The sequence below is a fragment of the Heterocephalus glaber genome, unplaced genomic scaffold, assembly GCF_053883595.1.
Source record: "Heterocephalus glaber isolate CG9 unplaced genomic scaffold, H.glaber_assembly_v1.0 deba00001497, whole genome shotgun sequence".
Classification (NCBI taxonomy): Eukaryota; Metazoa; Chordata; class Mammalia; order Rodentia; family Bathyergidae; genus Heterocephalus; species Heterocephalus glaber.
In genome coordinates this window covers 61,520,824-61,540,884 of record NW_028258320.1, presented here as the reverse complement: position 1 = coordinate 61,540,884, position 20,061 = coordinate 61,520,824, and the positions used below count along the sequence as shown (strand labels likewise).

The 20,061-nt window shown below is 39.0% G+C and overlaps 1 long non-coding RNA gene across 1 annotated transcript in view; it reads left to right on the top strand.

Moving 5' to 3' along the window:
- The window catches only part of LOC147825718 (uncharacterized), a 94,535-nt gene extending 85,597 nt beyond the window's left edge, over nucleotides 1–8,938 (top strand). The window contains exon 3 of the long non-coding RNA XR_015440441.1: nucleotides 7,557–8,938. This is a non-coding gene — a long non-coding RNA (uncharacterized LOC147825718). The remainder of the gene's footprint in view (nucleotides 1–7,556) is intronic.
- The last annotated feature ends 11,123 nt before the right edge of the window (nucleotides 8,939–20,061 follow it).

The following is a 20,061-nucleotide window of genomic DNA, read 5'->3' as shown; positions in this document are numbered from 1 at the left end:
TGCTGTTAGTATCATCCTGTAGAGAGCAGTATGAGGTAAAAACTAAAGAAATCAGAATAACATATGGATGTTAGTGATGATGTTTAAAGCATTAATGACAACACCTGCCAGTGCTAGAGTGCCCATAGCATGCTAGGCACAGTGCTCCATGCTTAATATGCACCGTCTCACTCAGTCTCACTCTCAGAGTAAGTGAGAGGGGAGGCTTTCAGTCCATGATGTCCCACACTGTATTCCAAACACTATTTTGCACACTATTCTCTGCCTCTACCTCAAGGGCCAGTTGAACTCAAGATGGGGAACACGATGAGCCCATTGTGTGGCACTTAAATCCATTTGTTTGGGTTGACAATGTGGCCTCCTGAAAAAATTCAACACATTTTATTGTTTTAGGGCTGGAGTGGTTATATGTTCTATTAATGAAATATAAGTGGAAGTCTTTGGGGACCTGGGGGAGATTTGTGCCTTTTCATATTGGTGCTGTCTCCTCTTCCTGTCTGGGATATGAATGTCAGGATGGGAGGTATAGATGCTGCCAGTGATAAATGGTGACAAGTGTGAGGAAGGGAGACACATGCTAAGATGGCAGAGTAGGAGGGTAAAAGGAGCCCAGGACAATGATGCCTTCTTGGAGCTCCTGCTCCATCCCTGAATGGCCCATCCCAATCTGGATATGTGGATCCTGGCTCTAGAGCTCTGTGGCTGATTCTGTGCCTACCAGAGAGTAGATTTCAGTAACTGACTTCTTGCCCTGTTTCTTAGGGACTCCAATTCCTGCACTCATCCTCTCTATGCTCAGATATTTGCCAAGCTCACAACTTTTAAAGCACAGTGTGGAGACTCTGGGACCAGGGCGACAGTGTCAGGTAGTGTGGGTAATGTTTTAAGCTCTTCAATTCCAATTCCAGCTCTACCTTTTGCTTTTCCTAGGAGCTTCACTCTTGGTTTCCTCCTCTATGAAGTGGCCCTAAAAGGCTGGTGAAAGTACTTGGTGCTTAGCACAGTGCCTGGGGTGTAATGGACACTTTATATGTGCTGCCATATCACTGCTATGGCCCTCATCATCTAGAGAGCACATGCAAGGTGCCACATAAAAGTTATCGTCATCATGATTCTTCTCCTTCCTTTCAGTCTTTCTTGGGAGGGACACTTAGATCCCCAAGACATGTGCCTCTCAACTGCCTTCATGTCTCATACTCCCCCACCTTCTCTGCCAATTCTCCAAAATGCTCTCCATTGTGCCAGCTCATCTGGGTCTGGAACCTGTGCCTAGGAAGTCCCTTCAAGTTTTTGTTCCTCCTACCTCTATTCCAGTTGTGCTTTGCTCCTGGTTCTGACATGGTGTGTACTAGGTTTGGAGCTGTGTAGCTCATAGTGGTTATTTACACCACCATCTTCTAGTGGATGGCCACTGAGTAGCAGGGATAGTCCATAGGGAGGCTTAGCAGTGCCCCAGGTCTTAGTCCTCAGGCATCTACATCTCAGAGTCATTATTCTCTTAATGTAAGAGGGCAGCAACACTGCAGAGGTGGCTGGGGTGGAGGCAGAGGAGCCCACGTAAGAGATGGAAAAGAAACATCTGAGTATAAATTCCAGGAGGAAACAGGGCTCTAAATGTCAAAGGAGTGGAGAGGTTCAAGGGGGAAGGGATCAGCCCAAGCAAATGTGGTTCAGAGACTCATCTGGATAATCTCAGAAAACCCTTGTTGGATTTAGAAATTAGTTGATCTTCATTTTGTGCAGATTTTGCATTTGCTAATTCACATACTCACTAAAATGCATTTGTAATTAATGCTCAGAGCTCTCACCTTCATTTGTGGACATGTGCAGAGTGGGGAGAAATCTGAGTCACCCCAGCCAAGGCCACACAAGCGGATGCTCTTCCTTCCTGTTTCTGTGCTCACACTGCAGACAAGTGCCCTTCATGCATGCTCCTTAGTTCTTTACATTTTGTTGCTTTTCACTGGTTATTTTACTGCTTAAAAGAGACCTCAGATGTTGCTCTGAGCACTCTGTTTCTAAGCACAAGAAGGCTATGCTGTATGTTAGGTAAGTTTCATTCAGAAGTAAGTTGTGCTATGAGTTGTGAATTCAGTGCTAATGAATAAATAATATATATTAAATAAGGTATCTTTAAACAGAGACACACATAAGTCAAGGCCATACAGTTATTGGTTTTGAAAATGTTGCACCCAGACAAAGGCTTGTAGGAATCCAACCATGACTTTCCCATCTGAGCAATCATGCAGTCTTTGCCAATTCAAGCATTCACCATGGCTTTACAGAATGTAACTACTGAAAATGAGAACCAACTCTTTTTTAGATCATTGTACACCTAAGCAAGAATGGTTCCACTTATATTCAAACAGGAACCAGATTATGATGTGTTAAGGGCTAAATAGGTGAGAAGAAAGTGTGGAACAAGCATAAACATGTCTTTCAAGAAGTTTACTTGAGGGCCGGGGATTTAGCTCAGTGGTTCTGCTGCCTGCCTCACAAGTGCAAGGACCCAAGTTTGATCCCCGGTTGCTAAAAAAAAAAAAAAAAAAAAAAAGTTTACTTGAGAAGAGAAAACTAGAGTGTTTCTACACATGGTAGGTGCTTCACTGAATTGAGGAAGAAGCCTAAAATTCAAGTTTCTTAGTGAATTTTTATGTTTCGCATTAGCTGGACTCTCCATGCCACTTTGGAGAATCTTTAACCTTGATTGAACAAATCCCTGCCAAGAATTACCACAAGGCATACGAGGTTTTCATGGGAGAAGCAGTTCAACTTCCTGCATGGCTGTCCTTGTGGCTTTCAGTTTGGGGCTGATAGTTGAATGTTGTATTTTTTAAAAACTCTATTTCGTTGGGGTTGGCAGGTAAAACACAGAATGCTTGGTTAAATTTGAATTTTGGATTAACAACTAGTACTTTTTTAGTATGAGTATGTCCTTCTGCTTGTTGAGTCTGGCAAATGTCCATGCATATGTGACTCCCACCTAGGTTATCCCTCTGGCGTCTTGAAGAACTGTCAGTGGCTAGAGGGGCCTGGAACTTCACCTGGTACCCATTCCCTAAGTGAATTTCAGTCTGACTCCCGGACTATCCAGTAAGTCAAACATACCTGTCACATTTGGTAAAAGTCCAGTTATAGGCACTAAATTCATAAAGAAGTCTCATTTCACTCTCATTCTGATGGTGTTTTCTCTGGAGGCACAATAAGAAACAAGACACAGTGGATTATGGATCTGGAGAACTGTGGTTCACCCCAGCTTTGTTCCTTACGTGTCACATGACCTTGGATAGGTCACTTCACCCTTCCAGGCCCTGGTTCTCCTGCTCTAAAAGTCAAGGCATTGAATGAGGTGATCCCCAAGGCCATCTCCAGCTTTAAACCTTGTGAAACATTGAGAAGCTGGCAGTTATGATGGTCTGAGTTTAAAAACCTAGAATTTCTCCATTAGGAGGGGAATTTAGTTGTGATTAGAGGGAAAAAAGATGCATTCTATTTGTTTCCTAAATTGTTAAAGACATGATTGACTGTAAGAAAGAAAATGCTCAAACCCTCAGGAAACATTACATTTTATAGTGTACCCTCTTGTCCATTGAGGAACATTTGCAATCTGTTTAGGGTAGCGACTGAATCATTGCCACAACTTTGTACCACAGGCAAGAATGTTCTGTTGCTGAAGAGCGCCTGGAAACAGATGGCTGAGCTGGCGGACAGCTATGCAAATGGGCCTGCAAGGGCGAGGCCAAGGCCATGCCATGGGTAATAACTACTGAGATGGTGACCACACAGGCACCATTCTGGGTACTTCACTCCCGTTTTCTCAGGCCCTGCACTGTCATGACCATGCCGTCATCCAGAGGACTCCACCCTTAGCTCCTCCTCTCTCCTCTATGGGAATAGAGTAGGATTGGGGGATCAGGGAAGTGTAGACTGATTCATCTTGAAAGGCTGTAGAAGAGCAACGACATGATCACTGTCCTTGTTTCAGAGATGAGGAACCAGTGTGTGGAGATTTTACATGACTTCCCAGATCTCCTGCTCTCCAGCAGCAAAGCTGGTTTTCAAACCCAAGACAGGCTCCAAAGGCTTCTGATTGTGACTTCAGCCTGCTCCCAGAAAAAGGGAAAATTCAAATGGTTTTCCTGTTGTTGACACTTTTATTCCCCAGACCATTGGAAATAAGGAGCTGTGAAGTCGAGAGTGCTACCCTTGATTACAGCTCTGCGAGGCGAAAGCCTATTTGTATTTCACAGATATATTAAATTTTATGAGTCATGATCTGGCAAACACTTTCATGTAGTGGACTCTCTGATTGAAAGTAGAGAGCTATAGTTAAGGATGAATGTGCGTGTGAGGCACAACAGAAACAGAGTGTGCTGCTATGTATGTCCTGGAGCCTCTACCCTAACCTGGACTGCGTTTGCATTTACTGTCATATAGACATTATTTTAAAAATTAGTATATATTTATGATACATAATAAATACATTCATCATGGGAAATTGGTACATTTGAAGACAATCTGAAATTTTTGGTGGGGCAATTAAAACCAAGTCTTCCATTTTGAGGAGGTTCTAGGACTCAAGAATACAGAACATGGGACCAAGCCTTAAATTTAAATCTTACACAGATTCATAGTCGCTTTTCTTGAAAGTGTCATCTTGTACTGTGCAGGTCCTTTGCTCAAGTGACTTTCTCTGCATGGGATACTCTGCCAGATCTCTCAGGGCACATGAAGACACTGTTGGGATGAGCTGAAATGATCCTGGACTGAGGGGTGCACTATCCATCCCTGGTTACGTGATCTGGATTTCCTTCTCTTTCCTCCTTGAGAAGGGGAACTGACCTGGTGATTAGGAAAGGCAACACATATTTACCTCTAAAGCTGTGAGGGGGCAGATCAATGGCTGAGAGGGGCAGGACTTGCTCAGAATGAGCTACCACCCCAGAGGAGCTGAGGGGATGTGTCCAGCCAGGGGAGGAAACAGGGATGCTTGGATAACTGGCAAGAGGGTGACAAGTCTGCACATTTTACCTGGGGGCATTTTTCTATGAAACTGTGAGAATGCAACTTCTCTCTTTAAAATATGAGAATCAGGCTGTATTTTCTATCAGTGTAAACCTCCGTTAGAAGACTCAATTGCCAGGTAATCTGAAAACCTAAGGTGTAAACTTAATAAAAATAATCCAATTGATTCCAAAGTTATCATGCCTGACATTGTGGGCCAGGCCTGCTCAGTGCTTCATAGGAGCATCTTCTTTATTTCTCATCACACCTCTGTGAGGCCCAGATGATTGCAACATTTTACAGGTGAGGAAATTAAGGCTCAAGTAATATGCTCAAGGTTATATAGCTAAGTAAGGGGTGAGACGAAGTTTTACATCAGGTCTTTTGGTTCTAAATCTTGAGCTCTTTACCCTGGAATAAACCATTCTTTAAAAATTGAGGGCAAAGGAGTTTTACTTAAGACTATATCCAGGGGGCTGGGGATTTAGCTCAATGGTTTTGCTGCCTGCTGCTCAAGTGCAAGGACCCAAGTTCGATCCCCGGTACCAAAAAAAAAAAAAAAAAAAAAAAAAAAAAATATCCAGGACTCTGCCCGGGTCAGACTTTTTAAGAATCAATATTATAAAATGCTTTTAAGAATAAAATTTTTACTAAAATAAACACTATCATTTCAAAGTTGGGAAGATTTCATGCATAGTAGTAGATTCTTCAACTTCTCCTCTAAATGTAGAATAGAGTTGGAGAAGTCATTTCATCCCATTAGGAATCCTCTTTCCATCAAGTATTTACTGGAAGGGACCTCAGGGCCCTGGGAGTCATCTTGTCTTGTGAATACCGACATTTCCAGCCCAAGCATATCCTTCGGGGAGCGTAGCTGTAGTTTATTTACTGTCTAGACTCCAGAGTATAGGGCTGTTTGAGACCTGCTAGCAGACATTCTCTAGTGGCCCCTATTCCATTGGGACCTCTGGGAGTCTAGCCCATAGGAGTCCAGAGTTGGACTGGTTCAGGGGCATGAGATAGCATCCATAAAGTCACTCAGGGAAGAGTGAGCGGAGCTGGCTCTTGGGCTTGGGCTCCTGACCCCTTGGCTCATGGGCCTTTTGCAGTAATCCACAGACATGAGCATATGAATACTAGGAAGAAGCTTCCACTCTGAGGTCCTATGGAATTGCAGTTCATCCTAAGACTCAGTGTGACTTTGTTATTATCCTTGTTGAATCTTCCTTTTGAAGTTGAAGGAGTCATGAGCATCTTGATGCTTGAAAGACTTGACTGTGGGTAGGAGATGTCTAGGCTTTCCTTTCCCACATTTAAGCCCAGTTTTTATGTTTTAGGTGAGATAATGAGAGACAGAAGCTTCAAGAAGGAAATGGAAGGGATGGTGAAGGGTCTTGAATGTCTCGAAATACTGAGGGTGTTCGGTTAGAGAAGACTTGGGTAGTTGGTCACAACGATTCTCTTCAAGTACACGAAGAAATGGTACTTGGAAGGGGGTATTAGCTGGGTTTTTAGTGACCACAGAAGGACTAAGTATAACCTACTTATAGACCAGATGAACCTCGAGCTATGTCCCACGTTGGAGATTCTATGAGTTGCTGTGCACCAGCCTCCCTTCTTACCCTTTAATTGCTCTGATCTTCTTCAGACTTTCCTGCCCCATAGGGACCAAAATGGATCTGGATAGTCTGCTTTAAAATATAAAATAAAATAACCAGAGCTACTGTTATCACTGGCACAGGAGCTATAAGACAGCACAATTTAGCTCCTTCATTTTCCTAATAATGAATAAAATCACACCAGCAATTTCCCCTTGAATACATTTGTCAATCAAAGACCCAACACTTAGTTAGATCCCCCCCAGAGCATCCTCCAGGTACCATCCGAAGCAAGAGGAAGCACACTTCTCAGCATTGTTATAATGGGAGCAAATAGGCTGAGAGCTTGTTTAATTTTTTAAAAGAGGGTTCTCCAGCTTTTGGCTGGTCTAATGAAAACTGGTCTGTGTCTACTTTGGCTGAATCCTTTGCACAATGACATTGCCCCTGTTCTATAATTTCTGCTAATTGCCCCTTGAACAAAAGCCACATTGTGTAGCTTCTCGGCTGGGCTGCTCTGCAGTCTCGGAGTAGAATTGGCCAGAATGCCTAAAGCATTTTCATTGTGAAACCTTCTTCATCAGTACTGACTGTATAAGCAGAGGCTGAACTTGTATTTTCAGACTGTTTATGAGTATGTTTCATAAAAGAAGAATGCAAGCAGAAACTGTGAATTGGCAACTTGAATATTTACATGTTGATGGCATTACCTTTTAATAGTTTTATAGAATAATTGTTACTTAATAAGTGAAGACTTCAAAAATTTCTATGTCCTCTAGTTCCCTGAATGTTTTGAGAGGACTTCATTTGCTTTGGCAGAGCCAAGGGGTTATTATGGGGTTTGAACTGTTCAGGGATGATCCCAGGTAAAAGGGTGAGGTTAGGCACATCCGGTATGACTTTCCTGTAGATCTTTGATTGTCAATGACTTCATAAATGTTCCTGTCTTTCCAGGGCCTCCCTGAATGGACCCGGACAATTATGCCTGCCCAGAGAACCCTCCCTGCTAAGGGTCTCAAAAACTCAGAGACATGGGTTATAGATCTAGGAAGGGATCTTGAGGTCATTTCAGCTCAATTGCTCAACCACTGATTTTTGAAAACCTAATTTTAGCATCTTCAGACTAAATCAGAGTTTGTTCATGTTTGAAGTTCTGGTAAGAACTATAAAAACTATTAAAAAGCTTCTGCACTGCAAGAGGAACCACCAACAGAGCTAAGAGACAACCTACAATGTGGGGAAAACATTTTCAGCAGCTGTACCTCAGACAAAGGACTACTATCTAGAATATATAAAGAACCGAAAAAAATCAGACCCCCCCCCCCAATTCAAAGATCCAATTCAAAAATGGGCATCTGAAATGAACAGACATTTCTCAGACAAAGAAGTGAAAGCAGCAAATGAATATATGAAAAAATGTTCAACATCACTGGTCATTCGAGAGATGCAGATGAAAACAACACTGAGATTCCACCTCACCACAGAAAGAGTGGCTGCTATCAAGAAATCATCCAATAACAAATGCTGGCAGAGGTGTGGGGAGAAAGGAACCCTTCTCCATTGTTGGTGGGAGTGCAGACTGGTGCAACCACTGTGGAAATCAGTATGGAGATACCTCAAAGAACTAGGGCTAGAGGTCCCATTCAACCCAGCTATCCCCCTGCTGGGTATCTTCCCCAAAGAATTAAAAGAATCATACGACAGTGATATATGTGCACCCATGTTTATAGTGGCACAATTCGAAATAGTGAAAGCTTGGAAACAGCCCAAGTGCCCATTAACTGGAAAATGGATAAAGAAGATGTGGTTTTCTTTTATAACATGGAGTACTAGTCAGCCATAAAGAATGAGAAACTACAGACATTTATAGCTAAATGGGTGCATACTGAGGCCATCCTCTGAAGTGAAATAAATAGGACACATATGTAAATACCAAATAGTTTCTCTAGTGTGAGAAACTGAAAGTGTAATTAAGGATACACATGGATGAAATGGCCTAATAACATATTTCTTAGATTGTGTTTCCATCATGTGTCATATGACTGTATCAAAATTTAAATTAGGGAGAAGCTTGGCTTATGTGGAGTCTGCTAGCTAACTGGAGTTGTTTTCCAGACCACTTTTTGTTCAATGTTGGTTTTGGGGATCTTTCTGAAACAAATCACATCCTCTGGTGTCTTGTTGGTGCTTGAGATGCTTTTTAAGTTATATGGAAAAATGTTTAAGTGCTTTTCAGTTTTGTTTTGGTTGAGTTCTACTGTATTTGAATATTATTGTAGTTTTTCCCCCTTGCATTGTTCTTCTTTGAATGGTTTAAATTTTTGTATGTGTGTGTGTTTGATAATAAAGTTATTTTAAAAAAACTATTCTGCAATTTGGGTATTTCACAGACATGCTGAAATCTTGACGTGAGCTGACTCAACCCTTCCATTATCCCAGAGCGGATACTTAAGAAAATCTGATCTGGTTAAATACAGCTGATCCAAGTAAGAGAGTTTCACGGTGACCTGACTGAGTGTGTTACTGCAGACTTTGTATTTCATAGAGCAATAACTGGCTAAAAAATAGAGGTCTTAAGATAGGGTTACCAATGTTTAATTTTGTTGGGTAAAATCATTAAAATAAGATGATATATTATTATCAACATTCTATAAAAGGTAAGGTATCTTAACCACCCCACCCCCCAAATAGTATGGGCATACTCTTGCCATAAGAAAGAAAGCTTTTATTGAGCAAATTTAGTTTTATGAAAAACAGATTTAATTATTTTGCTTTTAAAAATGTACCAAAACTTTTTCAAGCCTTAGTCTTAATATTTGGTAACTACAGCTGTAACAGCTTTTGCCATTTTTCTTTCTTTGCCAAACAACATAGAGGCTACATAGAAAAATAATTTTTATAAAGGGCCATTGTTGAACAGAGCATGAGATGGAACAGAACAGAAGCACAGTGAGAAAGATTTAGCCAAAGGGGATTCAAATCCCTGGACAACCTCTTTACTCTAAACCCAGCCCTCTCCCCGAGCACAGACACGGAAGGGAAACTTACTACTTCCAAGTTGCATTTGAGGTGACTTTTACAAAGTCCTTATGGTGAGTTGGAAGCTAACACCCATACTTTGTTCTCAGTAGCCCTTAGAGACTGAAAGCAGCCACCCTGTCCCTCCTTCCTAATCTCTGTTCTTCTCCTTGAATAATATTTCTTTTCTTTTCTTTTTTTTGGTACCCGGGATCGAACACGGGACCTTGCGCTTGTAAGGCAGGTGGCGGAACCAGTGAGCTAAATCCCCAGCCCTTTAATAACATTTCTAACCCCTTCATAATTTCAAGGCAACTTATCATCCTCATTCTGGTACCAAAGGATCCAGTCCACTTTTTCTTGAAACATGGTGTGCATAACTGAGCTCTGGACCTTCGAGAGACCCAACTGCCTTAGAAGAGAGGGGAATTTTTGCCTTCCTTGTTATGGATTTGTGTTTGTTTGTTTTGTTTTTAAGTAAAAATACTCTGATATTAAATTAGTGTTTAAAACTTAGATTGAGCTTGTAACTGAGACCCAGTAAAGCTTTTCTTCATGTGTTTCGGATCAGTTGGTTGCCTCTTTCTATAAATGTGCACATTCTTCTTTTTCCCTACCCTCTTTCTGCCTCTACCAAACTTCCCACTACCCAAACTTCTTTGTTGTGAGATCAGAATTACCCTAATACAAAATGAGACAATGACATTATAAGAAAAGCGCTGCTCTAGAACTGTAGTTTCATGGATACAGATGCAAAAATTCTTAAGATTGAATCTTTCAGGGCTGGGGATTTAGCTCAGTGGTTCTGTCGCTTGCCTGGCAAGCACAAGGACCCGAGTTCGATCCCTGGTACCAAAAAAAACCCCAAACAAAACAAAGATTGAATCTTTCAATATATGAGAAAAGGATAATACATTGTAACGAAGTGGAGTTTATCCCAGGAATACAAGGTTAATTTAATATTAAAATCAATGAGGGTAAATCACCATTTTGACAGGATGAAGTAGAAAACTCATATAGTCCTCTCACTAGATGAAGAAAAAAAAATTGCAAACTAAAAAAACTTGTGTATAATTAGGAATAGAAGGAAAGTTCCTCAATTTGTTAAAAAGCATCTAAAAAACCCACTTACCTTTAACATAATTCATAATAGTGAAAGACTGAAAATTTTTCTTATAAGATCAAGAACAAAGCAAAAGCCTGGTGTGGTGGCACACACCTGTAATTCCAGCAATTGGAAGACTGAGGGAGGAGGAGGAGGATCACTGTGAGTTCAAGGCCAGCCTGGGCTACATGGTGAGACCTTGTTTCAAAAAACAAAACAAAAAACAAAAAAAACAAAACAAGAAAAGCTCATCACAATGTAAGGAAGGAGTAAAACCATCTTTAGGAGCAGACATGATTGCATACACAGAAAATCCTAAGGAATTGACAAAAAGGCTGTTAGAACTAATAGTTATGGTGTAGGAGCAAGGTCAGTACTAAAAAATCAATTGTATTTCTATACATTAGCAATGGATGATTCCAAACTAAAATTTAAACACCCATTTATAGTGGCATAAAATACTAAATACTTGGGGACAAATAAGAAGTATGTATAAGACTTATTTACTGAAAATCTCCAAACATTCCTGAGACATTATCCTAAGTAAGTGAAGAAATGTATCATGTTTATAGAATTGAAACTCAATATAGTTAGGAAGTCAGTTCTCTCCTAATGAGATGAGCTGGCTCAGAGAAATCACAGACAAAAATCCCACAGGCTTCTTATAAAAATCGACAAAGCCCAAACAATTAAGAAACATAAAGTCGGAGAACTTACATTATCTAATTTTCAGATCTACTGTAAGCTTATAGTAAATGAAAGAGTATATCAGGATATGTATTGATGTATATCAATGGACCAGAACAGAGTCTAGAAATACACCCACAACAAATATTTTGATATTTGATATCAAAATAATTCAGTAGGGTTAAGGATAGTATTTTTAATAAATTGTGTTGAAACAACTTGCTATCATGTGAGAAAAAATAAATTTTGACTCTGACCACATACCAAATGCAAAAAATAACTCAAAATGGATGGTAATTCAAAATATAAAAGTTAATACTATAAAACATCTAGGAAAAAATAGGAGAAAATCTTTGTGATTTAAGGGTAGGTAAAATTTCTTAGGCCACACACATATAAAATCCAAATCTATAAATATGATATTCATAAATTATTGCATACTTATGTATATATTTTATGGTCTTATATCTATGTATAAAAATTTTGCACTCAGAATTATAAAGAGCTTTTATAACTCAAAAAGAAGAAGACAAACAGAACGTGTGGTGAAGCACACTTGTTATCCTAGCACTGTGGGAGTCTGAGGCAGGAGGATCATAAGTTTGAACCCAACTTGGGGAATTTAGCAAGACCCTATCCCAAAATTTAAAAAGGCTGGGAATGTAGTTCAATGTGAAGGCCCTGGGAGTTTAAACCTCAGTACTACTAAAAATAATTTTTAAAAGACAACTTACATTTCACAATATTTGAAATGACAAAAGAAGATATACAAATGGCTAATAAGTGTATGAGAAGAAGCTTAGCATTAACAGTTACTAGGGAAATGCAAATTAAAATCACAACAAGACACTCCATTTATGCACTAGAGTGACTAAAATTAGAAAGACTGATAATACTAAGTATTGATGAGTATGTGGAAGCAGCTGGAATCTCACATATTGCTGGTGAAAAATCAGTACAAATTCTTTATGAAACATCTTCACAGTTTTTTCTATATTTAAATATATATTCAGTTCAAAGCCCAAGTTCTACTCTTAAATATTTATTCAGAGAAAATGAACACATACTTACAAGAAGACCTGTGCAAGAATATTCATAGAAACATTATTTGTAATAGTTTTAAATGTCCATCAATGGTGAATGGATAAACAAATTGTGCCTCATCCCCCTGAAAGGATAAACTACTGATATATGCCACACAGATAGAGCTGAACAAAAGAAGCAAGATACAGAAGAGCATCAAATACCTGATTCCACTTATGTGAAATTCTAAAATAGGCTAAACTAACCCATAGTGACAGGCTCAGACCAGTAGTTTCCTGGAGTGGGAGTGGGAGTGGGGGTGGGGATTAACTGCAAAATGACATGAGAACATTTTTTCATTTGTGTGTGTTGTACTGGGGATTGAATCCAAGGCCTTTGGACTGAATTTTTTTATTTTTTATTTTGAGACAGGGTCTTGCTAAGTTGTTAAGTTGCTCAGACTGGGCTCAACTGTGCCATCCTCTTGCTTCAGCCTCCGAGAGTTCTGGGATTATAAGCGTGTGCCACCATGCCTCACTATGAAGAAGCTTTGAGGTGATGAAAATGCTTTCTATTTTAACTTTGACTGTTTCATGGGTATATGTATACATTTATCAAAAGTTCTCCAATATTACACTTAATAGAGGTGTGTTTTGTTATATGTAAATATAAAAAACCACTTCTCAAAGCTCTCATCCCATCTGGGCTCTTGTTCTAGGAGAGAGTGGGAAATCCAACTCAACTAATTAAACCCCTAGGATGAGATTTGAAAGACCACAGCACACAGAGTGGACATTCTGTGTTTCTGATGTGTTATGCTGCTAGGGTAAGCACATAGTCTTAGTTTGGTGGGATGGCTCCATTTAAACCAGTTATCTCTGCTTGCTGTTAATAAGCTGTTTCTGGTTTGGATAAGGAAGTTGGCTGCTCAATTGTTGAGGCCCCGGACTTAGGGTGCTGAGAACTTAGGTCCTCAAGAGCATAATAATGAGTTTGTGGGCTGCTGATGAACTCCTGGACACCCTGGTTCAGATATCCAGACTGCTATCCCTCCTTAATATTTAGTGCTGTTGAATGCTGACCACATGCCAAGTACATAGGAGCAGGGTTCTTTCCAATGGGTTAATACTAATCAGTTACCAACTCAGTCCTCCAAGATAGGAATGTCTACACTACAGATGAGAATTTTCAAGTTTTGAAAAGCTAAATAGGTAGCCCCATCTTCAGATAGTTATTGTGTGATTGTGTGTGTAATTGGATGTATGTGATTGTGTGTGCATGAACACTCTCCAATTATACAGTCAGTCTATAACTCTGCCTTTAATGCATTTGATTGGCTATAATCAGACAATTTTTTTTGGTATGGGGGATCGAACTCAGGACCTTGTGTTTGTGAGGCAGGCGTGGTACCACTGAGCTAAATCCCCAGCCCCATAAGAATATTTTAAAATCAGGCTTGGTAGCACATATCTGTCATCCCAGCACCCTAGGAGACTGAGACTGGAGGATTGCAAGTTTGAGCCGAGCCTGGAAAACTTAGTGAATTAGCAAGACTGTTGCAAAACAGCAACAACAACAACAACAACAAAAAGGCTGGCCTTTTACTAGCTTAGTGTGAAGTTCCTCATTCAGTCAGAAGTATTGCAAAAAAAAGGTTTTTGTAAGCAAAATTACCTAACTCAGCATAACCATACTGATGACATTGTAAGGACCTCTGGTTACAACTCTTCAGTGTAAACTCTGGGCAGGAAGACTCCTTTGGGATAAAGAGATAAGTGGCTCAGTGCATTTGGCTGTTGGAGCCCAAGGAGGGAAAGGGAAGGACTTGGGCCATGTAGAGAGACAGGATCAAAGAGTTAGAGCACAGTTCATAAAACAAGGTTTTGAAGTTTGTTTGGCTTTGCTGCTAAGGTGAAAAATAAGGAACCTTGCAGCTATTTTTAAAATTTATTTTGTTCGTTTCCGAGTATGCGAGTGAATCTTCATCCAAAATGATTTGAATGGCCCGTGGACTTGCAGCAGCCTTGGTCTTACCATTGCATTGTGAGATCTTCATTTTTTTTCCTCCTGTGTGAGGGACATGAATTCTGCACTCTGAATAGCGGGCAAGCCGACTTGTTTTCTCAGCCTCAGCGAGCACAGTCCATCAGCAGGTTTCTCAGATGCCTGGGCATGCTGGACACGTACTGCGTCCCCAGCCCTAGAGCGTGGGGGTGAGTGGATTTTAGGAGGTTCCTGGAAACAGATGCAAAAAAGTTACTCGCCCTTTACGTTTCTCTCAAATCTTCTGACCAAGCTGAGGAGAAAGGGCCAGTTGGTGCTGATATGTCTTTCTCAGTTCTCTAACAGTGCTCATCACCATTTTGTCTGTGTCTTTAAACAAAGGGAGCGGTCTTCAGGTGAGTGCTCTCCTCAGTTTTACCCAGATACCTAGCATGCTTAGTGTTAAATTTGCATGGCCACCTTGTGGAAATCAAGTCACTTTGCAAAGTCATGAAAATTTTCAAAGATTATTAAAATAGTGTCACTATGTTAGAAAAATTCACAAATAGAGAAAAATTAAAAGAAGAAATATAACCATCCATTTTACTACTCATGATAATATTTTGATGCTTTTTCTCTTTTAAACATGAAAATTGAAATAATATACTTTGTAACCTTCTATTTCCCTCCACTACTATAATTGAATACCAATTTGTATGTTATCACAAAAGTTCTTTAAACATAATATTAAAGGCTTATTTCTTTTTTGATTACAAAATAAAATACAGAATGGTCAAATAAGAAAAGAATAATGTAATTGCTTAGAGAAAATCACTATTAAGATTTTAATATATTTCTTTTTCTTTTTTTTTTCTTACATATGGGTCAGTGTATAATACATACTTTTAATCTTTTAAAAAATGAATCACAGAACTTTAATAGTTTTCATGATTGATTAACATTTTATTCTATTATATTTTTAGGTATATATACCATAGATCACTTAACAATTTCTCTATTATTGTGCCTTTGAGTTATTTCATGTTTTGTGTGTATATTATTTATGTTTTTTTTAAACAAAGCATTTTTAAAATGTCAAATTATTTGTTTGAGTTAGAACCCCCCAAAGGAATTGTTAGTCCAGAAGAAGAGCATTTTAAGGCTCTTGTATGTATTACTAAGTTATTTTCTGAATGGAGTGGGAAATTTATGTTTCCAAGAGGAAAAAAATGAACATTTATCAACCTTCTTCAACATTTGGTACTAGTTTCAAAGAACTTTTTATTAATATGATAGGCAAAAGGTCTTATTTTCAATTTGGATTTTTAATCACACCATAGCAGACTCTTTTCCTGTCAGTACAATCCCTCTTGTCTTATTTAGACTAAAACTGTGGATCCTTGGTTGGCTTTTTATGTCAAAGGCTCGAGGTTTGTTTTAGTTGTTATTTATTAGAAAAATACATATACGTGGAGCTGCCTCTGGCTCATCTCATTTTATGTCCCCGGTATGTGTCCATGACCTTAACAATGGTCTGTTCGCCTAGGGTCTCAATAGCTAGAAAATTCAAACCACACATATTTGGAATCCTGGGACAGAGAAAGAGTACAAGTGAGAACAAGACATAAGTGAGCAAGAGAGACAGATACTTAGGCTTACAATGATTTATTAAGTCAAAACCAAAAATCCTCTGCAGGAGAAAATAATCAATATTCTAAGGTAATAGGCTCATCCCAAACCTCAGCATATTCCAAACTGACAGATTAGTACAGCAAGGTGTGTAGATAAATCTAGATCAAAACCCTGACTGCCACCATGAAGACTTGAACCCTTCTCTGCCTCTGAAAATGGGCCAATGTCCGTTTCCTCTTAGGACTTTAGACAGTTTAGTCAAATCATGTTGGTTAAATGGATAAGACCTAGGGTGGTACATGCAGACATTGGAAAAACAAGAGCTTTCAAAAAAAATCTAGATCCAGAATTTTGTGGTATTAACAGTAGCGGTGATACATGGGAGGGATGATAATTTTTGAAGTATGGTCTAAATTATTGAAAAAAAGTAGTCAATTGTACCTGTGGTAGTTTCAGTATAAATATCTTTACTGTACTTCAATATTTGACCAAGTTGGTCAGACACCGATAATAGAATTTTATATTCTCAGGAGCATTCAATTTCCCCATCACTGATGAAAGTAGGCATTTCAATATTTACTATGAATTTGTTGCAATTTTCAGGATATGGTTTATCACTACAGAGAGTAACAGCACTTAGCTTTCATGAAACCCAAGAATAGATTTCTTTTTTTAAAAATTTTATTTTATTGATACATTTTAGGTCTACAATATAACGACATTCATCATTGGAATTTTGCACCTTTACGTAATCTCTCTTGGTTCTTATTTTTCCCCTTCCCCTGCCCTCCTTTCAACCCCTCCATCCCTCCCTATTTACAAAGACTTTATTTCCATTTTTCATTTTCTCATATTAATTCCATTCCCTTCTTTCCTTTTCCCTACCCCTTCCACTTTCCCTTCCCCTTTGTACCTTTTCTTCCTATTTCACATTACCTATTATACCTTTTAGTCCTTATTTACACTTTCAGTTTCTCACACCAGAGAAACTATTTGGAATTTATTCATGTGTGTCCTATTTATTTCACTTAAGAGTATCACATCAATGTGCATCCATTTAGCTATAAATGTCTCTAATTTCTCATTTTTTATGGCTGAGTAGTACTCCATTTTATAAAAAAACACATTTTCTTTATCCAGTCTCCAGCTGATGGGCATGTGGGCTGTTTCCAAATTTTAGCTATTATAAGCTGTGCTGCTATGAACATGGGTGCACATATATCACTGTGGCATGATTCTTTTTATTCTTTGGGGGAAGATACCCAGCAGGGGAATAGCTGGATCAAATGGGACTTTCAGTCCTTGTTCTTTGAGGTATCTCCATACTGATTTCCACAGTGGTTGCACCAGTCTACACTCCCACCAGCAGTGGAGCAGTGTTGCTCTTTCCCCACACCCCCGCCAGCATTTGTTATTGGTTAATTTCATGATAGCAGCCATTCTTTCTGGGGTGAGGTGGAATCTCAGTGTTGGTTTCGTTTGCATCGCTCGAATGACCAGTGATGTTGAACATTTTTTCATATGTTTATTTGCTATTTCTACTTCTTTTTCTGAGAAATGTCTGTTCATTCCCGATGTCCATTGTTGGATTGGGTCTTTAAATTTGGGAGGTCTGTTTTTTTAAGTTCTTTATAGATTCTAGACAGTAGACCTTTGTCTGAGGAACAGCAGGTGAAATTTTCCCCCACATTGTGGGTTGTCTCTTCACACTGTTGGTCATTTCTCTTGCTGTGCAGAAGCTTTTTGGTAAGAAGAGATCCCACTTGTTGATTGTTTGTGCTAGTTCACAGGCAACTGAGGTTTTGTTCATAAAATCTTTTTCTACACCAATGTCTTCAAGAGTTCTACCTAACCTCTGTTCCAACCAGTTCAGCATTTCTGTTTTTATATTTAGATCTTTAATCCATTTGGATTTTAGTTTAGTGCATGGTGAGAAATATAGATCTAGTTTTAATCTTTGGCCAGTTGAAACCCAATTTCTCCAGCACCATTTATTAAAGAGGCTATCTTTACTCCAGTGAGGGTGGTTGGCTCCTTTGTCAAAGATGAGGTGGCTGAGTGTGTCTGGAGTTGTTTCTGTATCTTCTAATCTGTTCCACTGGTCCTCAGGTCTGTTTCTTTGCCAGTACCATGCTATTTTTATCACAGGAGCTTTGTAGTATAGTTTCAAGTTGAGGGTTGTAATACCCCCTGCCATGTCTCTGGTGTCTAGAATTGCTTTTGCTATTCTGGGTCTCTTCTTGTTCCAAATGAATTTTTGGATTGTTTTCTCAAGGTCCATGAAGTATGCTGCTGGGATTTCAATTGGGATCATATTGAATCTATATAGCAGTTTTGGAAGTATGGCCATTTTCACTATGTTGATCCTTCCTACTCAGGAGCAAGGGATGTCTTTCCATTTTCTGATATCCTCTTCAATCTCTCTTTTCAGAGTGCTATAGTTTTCAGAGAAGAGGTCTTTGATTGATTTTGTTAGGTTGATTCCTAGGTATTTCAGTTTTTTGGATGCTATTGTAAAAGGAATTGTTTGGTCTATTTCTCTCTCAGTGAGTCTGTTGTTTGTCTAGAGGAAAGCTATTGATTTGTGTGTGTTGACCTTGTATCCAGCTACTTGACTGAATTTGGTTATTAAGTCTAGAAGACCTTTGGTGGAGTTCTTGGGGTCTTCTATATAGAGTATCATGTCATCTTCAAATAATGACAATTTGACCTCCTCATTTCTTATCTTTATTCCTTTTATTTCTTTCTCTTGTCTAATTGCCATGGCTAATGTTTCCAAGACTATATTGAACAGGAGTGGTGATAGTGGACATCCTTGTCTTGTTCCTGATTTTAGTGTGAAGGATTTCAGCTTTTGACCATTTAGTATGATATTGGCTGTTGGTTTTTCATAGATGGCTTTTATCAGATTGAGGTAGAGACTTTCTATTTCAATTTTTTGTAGGGTTTTTATCATAAATGTGTGCTGGATTTTGTTGAATGCTTTTTCTGCAAATAGATGATCATATGGTTTTTGTCCTTGGCTCTATTGATATAGTGTATTACATTGATTGATTTACCTATGTTGAAATATCCAGCATCCCTGGGATGAACCCCACTTGGTCAGGGTATATGATCTTCTTGATAATCTTCTATTTGCCAGTATCTTATTAAGGATTTTTGCATCTATGTTCATTAGTGAGATTGGCCTATAGTTCTCTTTTTCAGCTGTTTCTCTGCTTTGGGATCAAGGTGATGCTTGCTTCCAGGAATGAATTTGGGAAAATTGCTTCTCTTTCAATTTCATTGAAGAGTTTAAACAGTAGTGGCAGTAGTTCCTCTCTAAATGTCTTGTAGAATTCAGCAGTGAAGCAATCAGGACCCAGGCTTTTCTTACTTGGTAAATTTTTAACTAAGTTTTCAATTTCATTGATTGATATTGGGTTATTTAGAATTTTTATGTCTTCTTTGTTCAACTTTGGTAATTCATGCTTATCTAGGAATCTGTTCATTTCTTCTGTGTGTTCTATCTTACTGGCGTATAGGTTCTTGAAGTAGGTATTGGTGATCCTGTGGATTTCTGCTGGGTCTGTTGTAAGTTCATCCTCCTAATTGCATGGATTTGGGCCTTTTTTTCCTTTTTCTGATAAGATTGGCTAAGGGTTTGCCAGTTTTTTATTCCTTCGAAGAGCCAACTCTTAGCTTCATTGATATTTTGTATTGTTCTCTTAGTCTCCATTGCATTGATTTCTCCTCTGATCTTTATAATTTCCTCCCTTGTATGAGCTTTGGGTTTGTCCTGCTCTTCTTCTTCTAGAAGCTTGAGGCTCAGCATCGGGTTGTTTAATTGGGCTTGCTCTGTTTTCCTGATATTCCCAGTATTCACTGCTATGAATTTCCCTCATAAGACTGCTTTCATTGTGTCCCATAGATTCCGATATGTTGTATTGTCATTGTCATTTAATTGAAGGAACTGTCTGATTTCTTCTTTAATTTCCTCTGTGACCCATTGGTTATTCAGAAGTGTGTTGT